General features: G+C 38.5%; 1 non-coding gene across 1 annotated transcript; it reads left to right on the forward strand.

Moving 5' to 3' along the window:
- Nucleotides 1–7,096: 7,096 nt before the first annotated feature.
- On the forward strand, nt 7,097–7,203 carry LOC124989801 (U6 spliceosomal RNA). Its single transcript, XR_007109624.1, has one exon. It is a non-coding gene; the product is annotated as a U6 spliceosomal RNA (small nuclear RNA).
- Nucleotides 7,204–12,865: the final 5,662 nt, after the last annotated feature.

Consider the following 12,865-nt stretch of genomic DNA (forward strand, 5'->3'; position numbering starts at 1 on the left):
ACCATTCATAGTTCTTCTTTTGGGAAGTGTCTGTTCTCTTACCTGTTTATTAATTGGTTATTTGTTTTTTTAGTATTGGATTTTATGTATATTCTACATAGTAATCCCCCTTCAGAGGAGTAACTGGCAAAGGTTTTCCTCATTCTGCAGGTTCTCTCTTCACTCTGAATCATTTCATCTGCTGGACAGAAACTTTTTAATTTGATAGCATTCCACTTAGTGACTCTTGGTTCTATTTCTTTAGCTTTAGGGATATTGTTGAGGAAGTTGGTGCCTGTACCTGTATGAAAGGGTGTTGATTCTATGTTTTATAGCAGTTGCAAGGTATATGGTCTAGTTTCTAACCTTTTGATCTATTTTGATTTTGATTTTGTGCAGGGTAAAAGAAAGGAATCTAAATTTATTCTTCTACATATGGATATTCAGTTTTCCCAGAATCATTTATTTAAAAGAATTTTCTCCCACATATATTTTTGGCACATTTTTCAAATATCAGATGGCCATATGCATGTGGTTTTGTCTGCACATTGTACTCTATTCCATAGGTTTTCATGTCTATTTTGATGCCAATACCATGCCAGTTTTGCTACTGTAGCTCTGTATATTTAATTTGAGACAGGGTACTGTGATGTCTCCTGTATCACTTTTCTTGGTTAGGATTGCTTTGGCTGCTCTGGGCCTCTTAATCTTCCACACGAATTTAAGGATGCTTTTTCTAGTTCTGTGAATAATGTCATTGGTATTTTGAGGGGGATTGCATTGAATGTGTATATTAATTTTTGTAGTATGACAATTTGACTGTATTAATTCTGCCTATCCAAGAATAGGGAAGTTCTTTCCATCTTCTGAGTTTCTCTTCAATTTCTTTGTTCAATACTGTATAGTTTTCATAGGAGAAATCATTCAACCATTTGTTAGATTAATTCCCAGGTATTTTTGAGGCTACTCTGAAGGGGGTGATTTCCCTGATTTCTTTTTCAGTTGAATCAATGTTGGGGTATAGAAAAGGTATTGATTGTTGAGTATTGATTTTGTATCCAACTACTTTGCTCAATTATTTATCAACTGTAGAAGTCTTCTGGTGGAATTTTGGGAGGCTTCTAAATATAGGATCCTGTAATCAGCAGTGATAGTTTGACTTCTTCTTTTCCAATTTTTTCCCCTTTAATATCCTTCTCATGTATGGTTGCCCCAACTAGAGTTTCAAGAAATATATTAGATATAAGTAATGTGAGTGGGCATACTTATCTTCTTGATTTTAGAAGAAATGCCATGAGTTTTTCTCCATTCAGTATGATTTTGGCTCTGGGTTTGTCATATAAAACTTTTATGGTTTTAAGGTCTCTCTTTCCCTAGTTTCTCCAGTGTTTTCTTATTTAAATCATTGCTGTATTTTATCAAAGGCCTCTTCCACATCTACTGAGATGATTATGTAATTCTTGTTCTTAATTCTTATATGGTGGTGATTTACATTTATTGGTTTCTGTTTGTTGAACTAGACTTGTATCCCTGGGGTCAGCCTACTTGATCATGGTGTATTTCCTTCTTAATATGTTTTCGAATGAGGTTTTCTAATATTTTTCAAGGATTGTTCATCTCGGTTTATCAGGGATATTGATCTGTAGTTTAGTTTTCCTTACTAGATGGTTCTTTGTCTGATATTGGAATCAGGGTTTTACTGGATTCATGGAATGTGTTTGGGAGCCTTTCTTCTGTTTTAAATTTATGAAATAATTTGGAAAAAACTGGTATTGCTTCTTCTTTAGTGGTCTAGTAGAACTCTCTTTAGAATTCCTCTGGTGCTGGGCTTTTCCATATTGGTATGCTTTTAATTGCTGTTTCAATTTCATTCCTCAATATTGGTTGGTTAGGCTCCTTAGCTATTTCTGGTTCAGTTTGGGAAGTTTTCATGTGTCTAGAAATCAGGTCATATCCTCTAGACTATGAAGTTTACTGAAGTATAAATTTTCAGAAAATTTTCTTCCTTTGGATTTCAGAAATGTCTATGGTAATATCTTATTTTTCATTTTCTTTGTTGTGATGATCTCTTCTTATTTTTCCTTGGATCACCCCCAGGACCTCATGCATACTGGACATACTAGACATACTTCTTTAACACCAAGCTCCATTTCCAGCCACTACTGCTTCATACTTTCAGTGTTCCTTCTGGGAAAAATATCTTGAGCTCATAAGGCTACACTTTGCTGGCATAATTTTAGTGACATTAAAACCTTGTTAGCAGGTATCTACTTGAGGAAAAAATGAACTAGTTAGCTGTTGTGTCTAAGAGATATGACTCTCTGCTGATGTGAAAGAAAAGAACTCTCCTGGTAATTGTTAGCTACCACCCAATGTGAATTCCCATTTATTGTTTAATCTGTCTAATTAGCATCATGAACAAATTATTCCACATTCCTGGTTAAGGAAAATGAGGAAAGACCTGAGTAGAGGATTCCATGTGCCAGGCCTGGGTGAACCCCAAACTATGGATACATAAAATGTTTATGTCATTCTTTATGAAGACACTAAATTCAATGTTTTATATGTAGTCTAGCTATGTACATAAAAATGTATTTTCCTGAGTATGTAAATTTGTTCTTTTAAAGTTTCTTTGAATAGACTGAAACTTGTGTCATTTTTCTGTTTCCTTTCTAATCAATTTAATAAAATCTATAACATTGAGACTTGTTTATATAATCTAATATTATTGTTTTCATAGAATGCCCAGATTGGAAGCCTGAGGCTCCTCTACTTCCAGAGAGCCTTTTGGTCACATCACAGTGACAACTGAAGATTAATTTCTCTGTCTCTCTCATTTATTTTTTTACCCTGAGGATTCTCATTTCTCATTCACAGAATGAAAAGTGTTCTGATTCTTAGAGGTATGTTTCATCTCAGTAGTGTGGGGCATCAAATAGGAGGGCTGTACATTTTTGTACATTTAAGGACACTCTAAACATTCCAGGAGAATGAAAAAAAATTGGCTTAAAGTGTTTTTCTTTTAACTGGGTGCAGTGGCACATCCCAGTGACTCAGGAGGGAGAGGCAGGAGGATCACAAGCTCAAAATCATTCTCAGTAATTCAGTGAGACCCTAAGCAACTCAGGAAGACCCTGACTCTAAATAAAATATAAAAATGGATGAGGGTGTGGCTTAGTGATTAAGTGCCCTTGGATTTTTTTTTAAAGAAAGAAATAGGTTTTGCTTCTTTTGCTCATGGTTAGAAGGGATATTTTAATACATTTCTTAACCTGAAACAATACTATGAACCTGAATCTGAGTTTGGAAATCCCTGAAGACATGGCCAATAATATCCCATTTCATATGGTCAGTATGAGAGAGGATGAAGCAAGATGGTATCATATTTTAGGGAGAGGATCCAGAACACATGGGAGGTGCCAGGAACCAATCACTCCAGAGTAGAAGCATTACAATATTTGTAATGGGTTTGAACTAATTTGAACCTAAGTCAAAAAAATAAGAGAATGGGTGTAGTCTATATAATTGGGAACCTTTGGATCCTTCACACAGATGTGTTCAGGGAAGTGAGAGAAAAGTTTTGAGTTTGATTCTCTCCAGGTTGCTACTGTCCGGTAGAGAATAAAGTAAAAGTAAGAGACAGGTAACATGTTCCACTGGGGAAGCCATGTTCTGTGTTCTCCAGGGGAATCTTGTCACCTTTTTACAGATGCTAAAATTAAAGACCTATAGAGAGGTGAATAAAGGCATCCTTTTCTTAAAACTGTGCAGGATAAACTCAGGTCCCCTAATTCTACTTACAATCTGCCTAGGTAAGTGCCTTTCTATCCTCAGATGCAGCATCAGTGGGTGAGTAGACTTCTCTGATTTTGATGAATAATCAAAATAGGCAAATTTTGTCTTATATTTTTTCCATAGCCCTAAATGACTTATCCAGTTATACCCATACTCAACAACTCAAAGTATTCTTTTCTCTAGGATACAAAGCAAATTTTCTCTTTAAGTGACTCAAGAAAATTGAATGTTTTTTATTTCATGAGAAATAATTATTTCTAGAAAATCATGTTAGGTTCCCATCTATCTCTCAGACTACACTGAATTTAATTACTGCTAGATCAGTTTTCAAAGTACATATTCTCCAGTGATTTTCTATTTCAACATTGTGATTTATATTCATATTCACCAAGGAAGAGTTAAGTTCTAATCCCAGAATTTTATTATACATGCTAGGTTTTCCTTCTTTTATCTCCATAAATCAATTCAAAATATTATTTAATCATTTTCTTCTATGCTGGAAATAGTGAGAATTAATTCTATATACTAAAATAATTTTAAATTATCAGAAGAAAATTATATCCTTTGTATAAATCATTTACTTATAAAGAGAGTGTAATCTCACATTTCTACAAAATTTAAATATCATTTTCTTATGAAGATGTATTTTGTCTCAGTTTTAATCTCCCAAAAGTAAACTAATGGTGCTCTGGTTTCCAGGAGGTTTTAAACTGGATCAGGGACCAGGGACTGCAATTGCCGAAGAGATACAACCAAGTGCAGAAAGTAGCAATTGCCCTTTCCTGGCTTCCAAATGTCCAGTGGTGTAATTTCTCCAGTGCATCAAGGAGAAAGGGGGCATTAATGGAGAAGTGATGGTGAACTTGTCCTGTGTGATGACAACAAACTAAACATGCCCTTTCGTGTAACTATTGTCCTTTCATGTATCTATTGCACATCACTAAATGAGGACATAAATCACAGTGTTTATACAGCATGCATGACTCTGTCCACATTGGACCTGAGAAAACAGATATACACTCCTCTCTTCCTCAATCCTGAGTCTCTCTACACACAGGCAATAGTAGCCAAGTTGGTATTGGGCTCTGCTGAGAGTCATCCTCCTTGACCACTGCTCTCCTCACCACTGACTGTGGTGCACCAATTCTTGCATTGTTCACTATTTTCTGACCCATTTGATGGTAGCCTGTATCTCAGGGTTGTTCATGATTTTGACAGGGCAGAATGCATGATATTTAGGTGAAGTCTTCCTTGGTCAGAGAAGGAGAGGGAGTCTGCACCAAGTTACCTTTCCCTTGAAGGTCCCTCACACTATCAGCTCTAAGGAACCCTGGGGATGGTATTTTAAATCAGACTTCCATTCACATTTATTTTTCCCCCATGTTTTATCCTCTGATCTGCCCACTTGGACTTTCTGTTCCATGTAAACTGTTTCTGAACTTCTTTTCCACATTATTATTTTTTTATGTGATTAATTTATGTTATTTAGAACTTCCAGTCTGAGGACAGCTTTTTTCCTCCAGTGTTTAAATCATGACTTGGGACTTGGCACATTAGGGGAGCCAGGTGCTGCTTCAGCATAATCCCTCCAAAGAGCTCTGTTTGAGGAGGACTTCCTGAATTATCCTGATGACGGACAGGCCTTCTGTTCTGTACCCTGGTCTCCTAGACTGAGTAGCACTGGCAGGTGTGAGTGAAGTTAGGCACAGCTGGGAGAGGACAGGCTAAGAGGAGTCCTTTGAACTTGGTTTTAAGAAACGTTTACATTTCAGGAAGTTTCCTAATAAATTAACACAGAAGTAAAAAAATAGCATTCTTTATAATTCAAATACATGTAAAACATATGGAAGTGTGCTCTAGGTCTTGCTAACACATGAGTGTGATCTGTGCAGTGTGGATACAGCCAGCTGCGTCCTTGCCTGCTGCCATCTGGTGCTCTAGGGGAGTTAGTGCATGTGGGAGATTCCTGAGATCAATGGAATCTGTCACTTTCTTTGATCAGCATTGTGTGAAGAGAGAGAAGGTTTTTCAGCTGTAACAAGATATTTCTCCTACAGAAAAAATGTAATTTTCTACTAGTTTTAAGGTAACACTTCACAAAAACATGATTTTGTGGAAAATACAGGCAAACGTGATTGCAAATGGTGTCACTTACTCAACAGAACATACCTTGAAGTGACATTTGAGCAGTCTAGCTGGGCATGGTGGCACACACATGTAAACCCAGCAGCTTGGGAGACTGAGGCAGGAAGATCATGATTTCAAGCCAGCATCAGCAACTTAGGGACTCCCTAAATAACAGTAAGACCCTGCAACTAAATAAAATATAAAAAAGGGCTGGGAGGTGGCTTAATGATTAAGTGCCCCTGGGTTTAATACCACTACCAAAAAAACACAAACATGTACATAAATAAATTTAAATAGTTTGACTTCAAAGCTCACATTTATTGGTATTTTGTCTGCAATCTGGTGATGAAAAATGCAGAATATAGAATACTGAAAGCATGAAACTGTCCATGACTGTTGAGGTTGCCGATAAAGGTTGCCAAATTAAGCCTGGTGTGGGGGCATATACCTGCAATCCCACTGGCTCAGGAGGCTGAGGTAAGATCACAAGTTTGAGGCCAGCATTAGCAAGTTAAAGAATCTTAAGCAACTTAGAAGGACACCTTCTCAAAATAAAATATAAAAAGTGGTGGGGATGTGGCTCAGTGTTTAAGTGCCTCTGTGTTCAATCTCCAGTACAAAAAAAAAGATGCTTAATCACAGATGGACTTTTTTTTTTTAACTGTTCATGGCTAAAGCAGATATCTTTTATTGTTCATCAGTGCACAAAATGTGTTCACCCTTGACTTGAAAATACATTTTGGAAGAATTATTTTCTTTAGTCATAGCGAAATAAAAATCTTGCATAAGTACAACTGTTTATGTGCCTGATATAATTAGCTTCATGATTCATTTCTTCTATTAGAGAAACAAACCCCAATAAGGACAATAAAATTCCCTCAACATTAACTCCAGGAGTTTCTCTAATCATAAATGTATTTTTAAATCATCATGTATTTCTTTTCAATTGCGTCTCTATAATTTAATTTTCTCAATATTTTATTTTCATCTGAATGATAAACCCATAGTGAGCATAGGAAAGGCAACAGTAACCAATCAGAAGTCAGAGTATACTAGAGAGCTCAAATGTCAGATCTAATCCATATCCTCATTCTCCTTCTATTGGACTTGTGACCCCAAACTAGTGGCCCAATTCTCTCAGCCTCAGTTGAAAAATTGAGTTTTGGGGTTCGAATGTGGTTCAGAACTAATTGTAGTGTTCTCTTTGGCAGCATGCATTCTGACATTGGAAGTGTGCAGAGGAGATTAGCATGGCCTCTGCATAAGGATGGTATGCAAATCTATAAAGCATGCCACATTTCAAAAATAAAAGCAACAGCTACCATCTGTGTGCATACATGTTGTATGTATATATTAACTCTTAATTTACCATAGTAAGGCTGTTAAGATATAAGTATTACTATCTCCTCTTTTACAGTGGAGGACACTAAGACCCAGACAAACTAAATAAGTGAATTGCAAAGAAAAATTGTGGAGAAAGTCAGGATTTGAACCCTGACAGTCACCTGCATGTCCTGGGCTTTCAGCACTTAGCAAATGGTCAGTATTGCTGCTAGAACAATGACATTCATTTTAAAGTGCATCACAGGAGTCACTGCAAATGTGACTCCAGTCCTGCATCCTTCCATCTCAGAAAAGCAGGTGGATGGCAGTTAGCTATGTATTTGGGCCTATGGTAATGTGGCCTGAATTAAAGGAATCTGGCTGTTGGATTGAACTACCAAAATCTATGTGAATGCTGTTCATTGGCAGAATTTTTCAACCCCTGGAAGACATCTGAAACTATCACCTTCCTTCTGAGGTAGCATGAAGAGATTCCAGCTGCACTTCTGGGGATGCTGTGGGGAACTCTCAAGTGCACTGGTCCCAAAGACCCAGTAGGCTGCTATTTCTCTAGACTCCTGAAATGTCTAATCTAACCAAAGAAAGAATGTTAAGTATGAAGTGCATTTTTTGCCTCCCTCATCGTAAGTTCAAAATACTGTGCACCAGAAGATTCAAATGCTGTTTTCTGTTTTTGAGGTGGAGCCTTTCTGCATTATAGAGGCTGGTCTTGAACTCCTGATCTGAACTCTTGATCTCAAGTGATGCTCCTGCCTCAGCCTCCTGAGTAATTGGAACCACAGTTGCACAAGGCTGGGCCCAGCTCAAATATTACAACGTATTCAAAGTAGTACTGAGACTACAATATTTTCTGTCCCTCAAGCAGCTCATTCTAACCTCAACTCCACAGGCAGTGACATCATGAAAATGTGGAGTAAACTGTCACTATCTATGAGGAAGTAGAGTGTAAATATCTACACCTGGACCTTGTGTGGTCTAAACCATAATTTACCAAAAGGACAAGTTATGATTATTAAAGAAAAACAGCCACACTGTATTCCAGGTAGTGCAACAAATACAGGGCGCCAAAAAGAATCAAAAGCATGCTCAGAAGTAGCTAGACAAGGCAAACTTCACTTTTTTCAGAAGGGTGTGATACTGGACAAACCTGGCAAGCAAATATGCATACCATTCTGTGCACACATGGGAAGACAGTCCTCCTCCTTTTAGACCAACACAGCACTCCCTTGCTCTGATAGCAGGAGATTGGGCTTACAGTCTATTTGATTGGTAATTTTGTAATTGGGGGGAGCAAAGGGAAGAGTTATCTTTTTTTAACATCTATGATTTGATACAGATTGAAAATTCCTAAATGCCCATGATTGGATCTTACATTCTAATTAAGGCTGACTACTGTATTCTGAAAATGGACTACAAGACTTCCAATTTGTCACAAGTCCTCCCTTTTTCTTTTCATACTTTTTGATCTTATTGTCATTTTTGTTTTTGTACCCTTTTCCTTTTTTGGCAACCTAGATATATTAAGATTTTAAGGTGAAAATTGCCAAGGGTTGAGAGTTCTTTCCTTTTTAGCAATTTGGATAGCAATCCTGTTGATTAGAAACACTTGGAATGGTGCTTTACATTTCAGTTGAAGCTTGTCTTCTTTACAGGTCTTGATTAAAACTATGTTGTCAGACTGGAAGTGATGAATTGTGAATTCCAAGGGAGAGTTCTGAGCAGAAGTTCTTAATAACCATGCCAGCAAACAATCAAAAAACACACATATCAAGTCTGCCTATGCAGGAGGTCAGAAAAATTTATATTTCTCAAATTCATCTATAAATTGAGACCTATAAATTTTTCTGATAGAACTTTTCACTTTATTATCAGGCACTCCCACATATAAATCCTTCCTTCATAACCTACTGAAGCCAGAATTAAGGACAGGTAGTTAGTGTAGAAATAGGGAATCGGGTCAATTTGAGGAAATGAAGCCATGAAGCCATCTGCCTTTGGAAGTTGGAGACTGCCCCTGGAAGAATGGAATGTCAAGGATCTCCGGAGCCCATTGATGACCAAATTTACCTGCCTTTATCAAGGACTGCAAGCAAGGAGCTGCTAATTAATGCCCCCTGGGCCCTTATCTGCCTGAATCACCTTGGCCCTCCCCCTGCCCATGGTTTCTCAGTAATGCAAAACCGGGCCTAGTCATGTAGGCAGGAAGGAGAGATAAGGGGGGAGAGAACTGGAGAACAAAAGAGACTTTAACCTATAAAAGATGCAGGGTGTGCTCACTTCTTGGGACTTTAGAACATCAGCCATGGCCCCCTTCTCCCTGCCGGGAGAAGTCTGTATTATTCCCTTTAAATAAACCTGCTTAATATGCTTGCCTTGGCGTGCTTCTCTAGTGCTTAATCTTCAACATTAGAAGAAGCAGGACTCGTCACCGGTAAACGGCGGTATCAGATTTGGAGGTCCCACCGAGATTTATGCCAAGGTAAGTAAGCTTCTCTCTCCACACACCCCACATCTGTTTGAGGTGCATCTTTCTTTCTGTCTCTTTATTTTTGGAGGGCAAAATGGGCACCCGTCGGCTACTTAAATGCAGTTAGTGCAGCCGCCATTCTTAAGACTCGGGTGAGAGGTTTCCCGGCCCAGGCAAGTTCCAATCCCCTGCTCTGTAGGCATGTTGGACTGTGCTGAAGCCGTTTCCTACTTTTCTGTCCAGGCCCGGAGCGCAATTGCCGCAAGTACACAGTGTCCCTAGTCCTGATCTGCCCAGGATGCGTGGAGGTGGAGGAAGGGTTGGAGCAACTGCGGGGTTCTCGGCCCGGGCTACTCTCGGGTGGACCCCAAAGGTTCCTTCTCCGGACTCCCCCTCCTGACAGCCCTGAGGGGTATCCAGGGCGATCGGTAGACAATGGCACTGAGGGAAAGCGCCAATCACCTTTGCCTCCGTATGGGCCGCACAGTGCACAACACTCCCGCAAATCCACTCCCTCCTGGATGCTCCCCTTCCCTTGCCAGTCAGACATTAGGAATTCAAGCTGTAGGATTAAGGCCTGGGATGATTAGTATGAAAATGCCCAGGTTCCCTTTGTTCGCATAGTTAGCCTTCACTAGTCTAGACATCTAGAGTCTCCCCATTACTGTTCCCATGCTTAAATGTGCTCACTGTGTTCTCTTTAAGCTGCAAGAGGGAGGCATTTAAAAATCCCTTCCGTGTGACCCTCCAAGCAAAGGGTGTTATACGCCTAACAACCAATAGATGTCCCCTCACCCTCCGAAGATTCCTTTAGTCTACAGGGCAAGAAGATAGGTAAAAGGCACACTTTTTACTTTTGTCATCGCTTTTCATAATTAGGAGTTTATAGTGGCAGGGAGGAAAGCAGTAATGCCCTTAAGTCTGAATCCTCCCAGGGTCTCTAGCACAGGGCAAACTAGGACCCTAGCACTTTGCCAAAGAAGGCCAGAAATAACTTTGGCAAAGCCAGGTGGTGAGAGACGGGTTTTTCTGGACCGTAAGGAAGCTCAAAGTTAGGGAGACGTCCCTAATACTTCTAACTCAGAAGGGAGCTTCTCTCTCAACAGTATTGCCAGGTTCACCACTAGCCTGCATACTGCTAAATTACAAGTGATCAAGAAAAGTGCCTTTCATATGTTACCATGCTTGACATCAACAGTCTCTACCATGAGAGGAGAAAGTCTTGAGGAATTGCCCACTAAGGGAGGAAAATTGAGGGAACCCTCCCAACTTAAGATAGACAAAAATTTAAGGAGGCATTTGGAGGATCCTAATAAATATTGAGATGTTTCAAAACTTATGCCAGGTATTTGACTTCACCTGGAAAATTATGCTATTAACCATCTAGAGCACAGGCAGTTCCCAGAAACCATCATAACTGGGATTCAAATAATGAGTAGGATGCGTAAAAAAGCTATTATGCAGCCTACAGGAAAGTCCTGCTATTTTCATGGAGAGACTTAGGAAAGCAATAAGAAAACACACCACTCTGAATCCTGAATCCATAAAGGGCCACCTACTTTTAAAGTATAAATTTATCATTTAGTCAGCCCCAAATATTTAGAGGAAATTTCAAAATTGGCACGTGGCCCTGATCAATCCTCAGATGATCTTCTCCAGCTTGCATCTTCCATTTTTAATAGACATCAAAGGAAAGAAAAGGGAACATATAGGCAAGAAAAAGGACTTATTAAAGATCATTCAAACTGATAGAAACTTTTAATGCCTTGCGATAGCCCATGCAATTTGCCCATTTAGGAGTTAAAAAGCAAACTGCCTAGTTCAAGACCTTAGAATAATGAAGCAGTAATTTCCCCCACCCTGTATTTCTTAATTCATACACTTTTATCTTGGATTCCAACTGCTGCTTGGTTTACTAAGTTAGATTTAAAAGATGGTTTTTCCTGTTTATGCTAGACTCTGAATAACAATTTGTTTGCCTTTGAGGAACCAAATACTGTATCTCAACTAACCTAGACAGTGTTGCCTCAGGATTTAGATGAACCTCACCTGTTCTGGACAAACCTTAGCTAAGGACTTAACAAAATTCAGAGATAAAACATTCTGTGATTGTTCTCCAGTAAGTAAAGTACATCCTTTATGTGCCTCCACCCAGGAGGAATATCAAAAGGCCATTGCAGAACTCCTAAACTTCTTAGCTAATAGGAATTATAAGATCTCAAAAAATAAAGCTTAATTATGTCATCAGCGGGTTCAATACTACAGGAAATAGCCACCATAGGACAATATTCTGCCCCAGGAAGGGGCCTTGCTTCAAGCTCCTGTCCTCAGCTTACCTATGAAGCAAGATTTAACCTGTTTGTCACAAAAGGGGAAAATGAATCCTGGATAGGCAGCCATAGGCAACTCAATAACCAATGGCATATCTCAGTGAGGAACAGCAAAGTAGCTTCATTCTCAAAAGTAATGGAAAATAAGGTCTCATAATTTTCTTTGACATCCAACCTGTACTGATGAGATGGCTAAAGTGCCTTAGGCACAAGGTTTCTGTTAAAACCTGTTAGGTCCTTCCAGATCTCAGTCAAGGCTTACATTGAAATGTAAATAAAAGAAGCCCAAAGACTCAGTAGGAGACTGGTCTCAAACCCAAAAAAAAAAAAAAAAAAGGTAAAAAAGAGCCTTACCTAAACTCCAGCAAAAGTAAATTTTATGGTGCTTTACTAAAGTAATTAACGGCCGTATCATTTTTCCAGGACTCTTGTTTTTTTTAATTCTATATTTTTTTGAGCTCATGATTTTTTGATCAGTTCTATTTTTTATTCAACTAGAGTTTTTGAACATCTGTTACATTGCAATGGAGATTCACCTATAAAGTTACAAGGCCTTTGATTTTGTGTTATTTGTATGTCATGCTGTGTGATGTCATGTTTGTCTGTATCAAAACTGAGCGCTCCTAAAATTAAAATTTAAAAATGGATCCAAATACTTTTAATTCACGTGATTTAAAGGTTCAATTCAAATTGGGTAAACTAATGAAAGTAAAATGTCTTTGAAAATAACTCACAAGTCTCTAGGTGGTCAAGCTAATAAAATATTGATGTTAATAAATTGTCTAATATCAATTGTTTCTAGGACTTTTCTTCAACAGGAAAG

This window comes from Sciurus carolinensis, chromosome 7 (assembly GCF_902686445.1).
Source record: "Sciurus carolinensis chromosome 7, mSciCar1.2, whole genome shotgun sequence".
Lineage (NCBI taxonomy): Eukaryota > Metazoa > Chordata > Mammalia > Rodentia > Sciuridae > Sciurus > Sciurus carolinensis.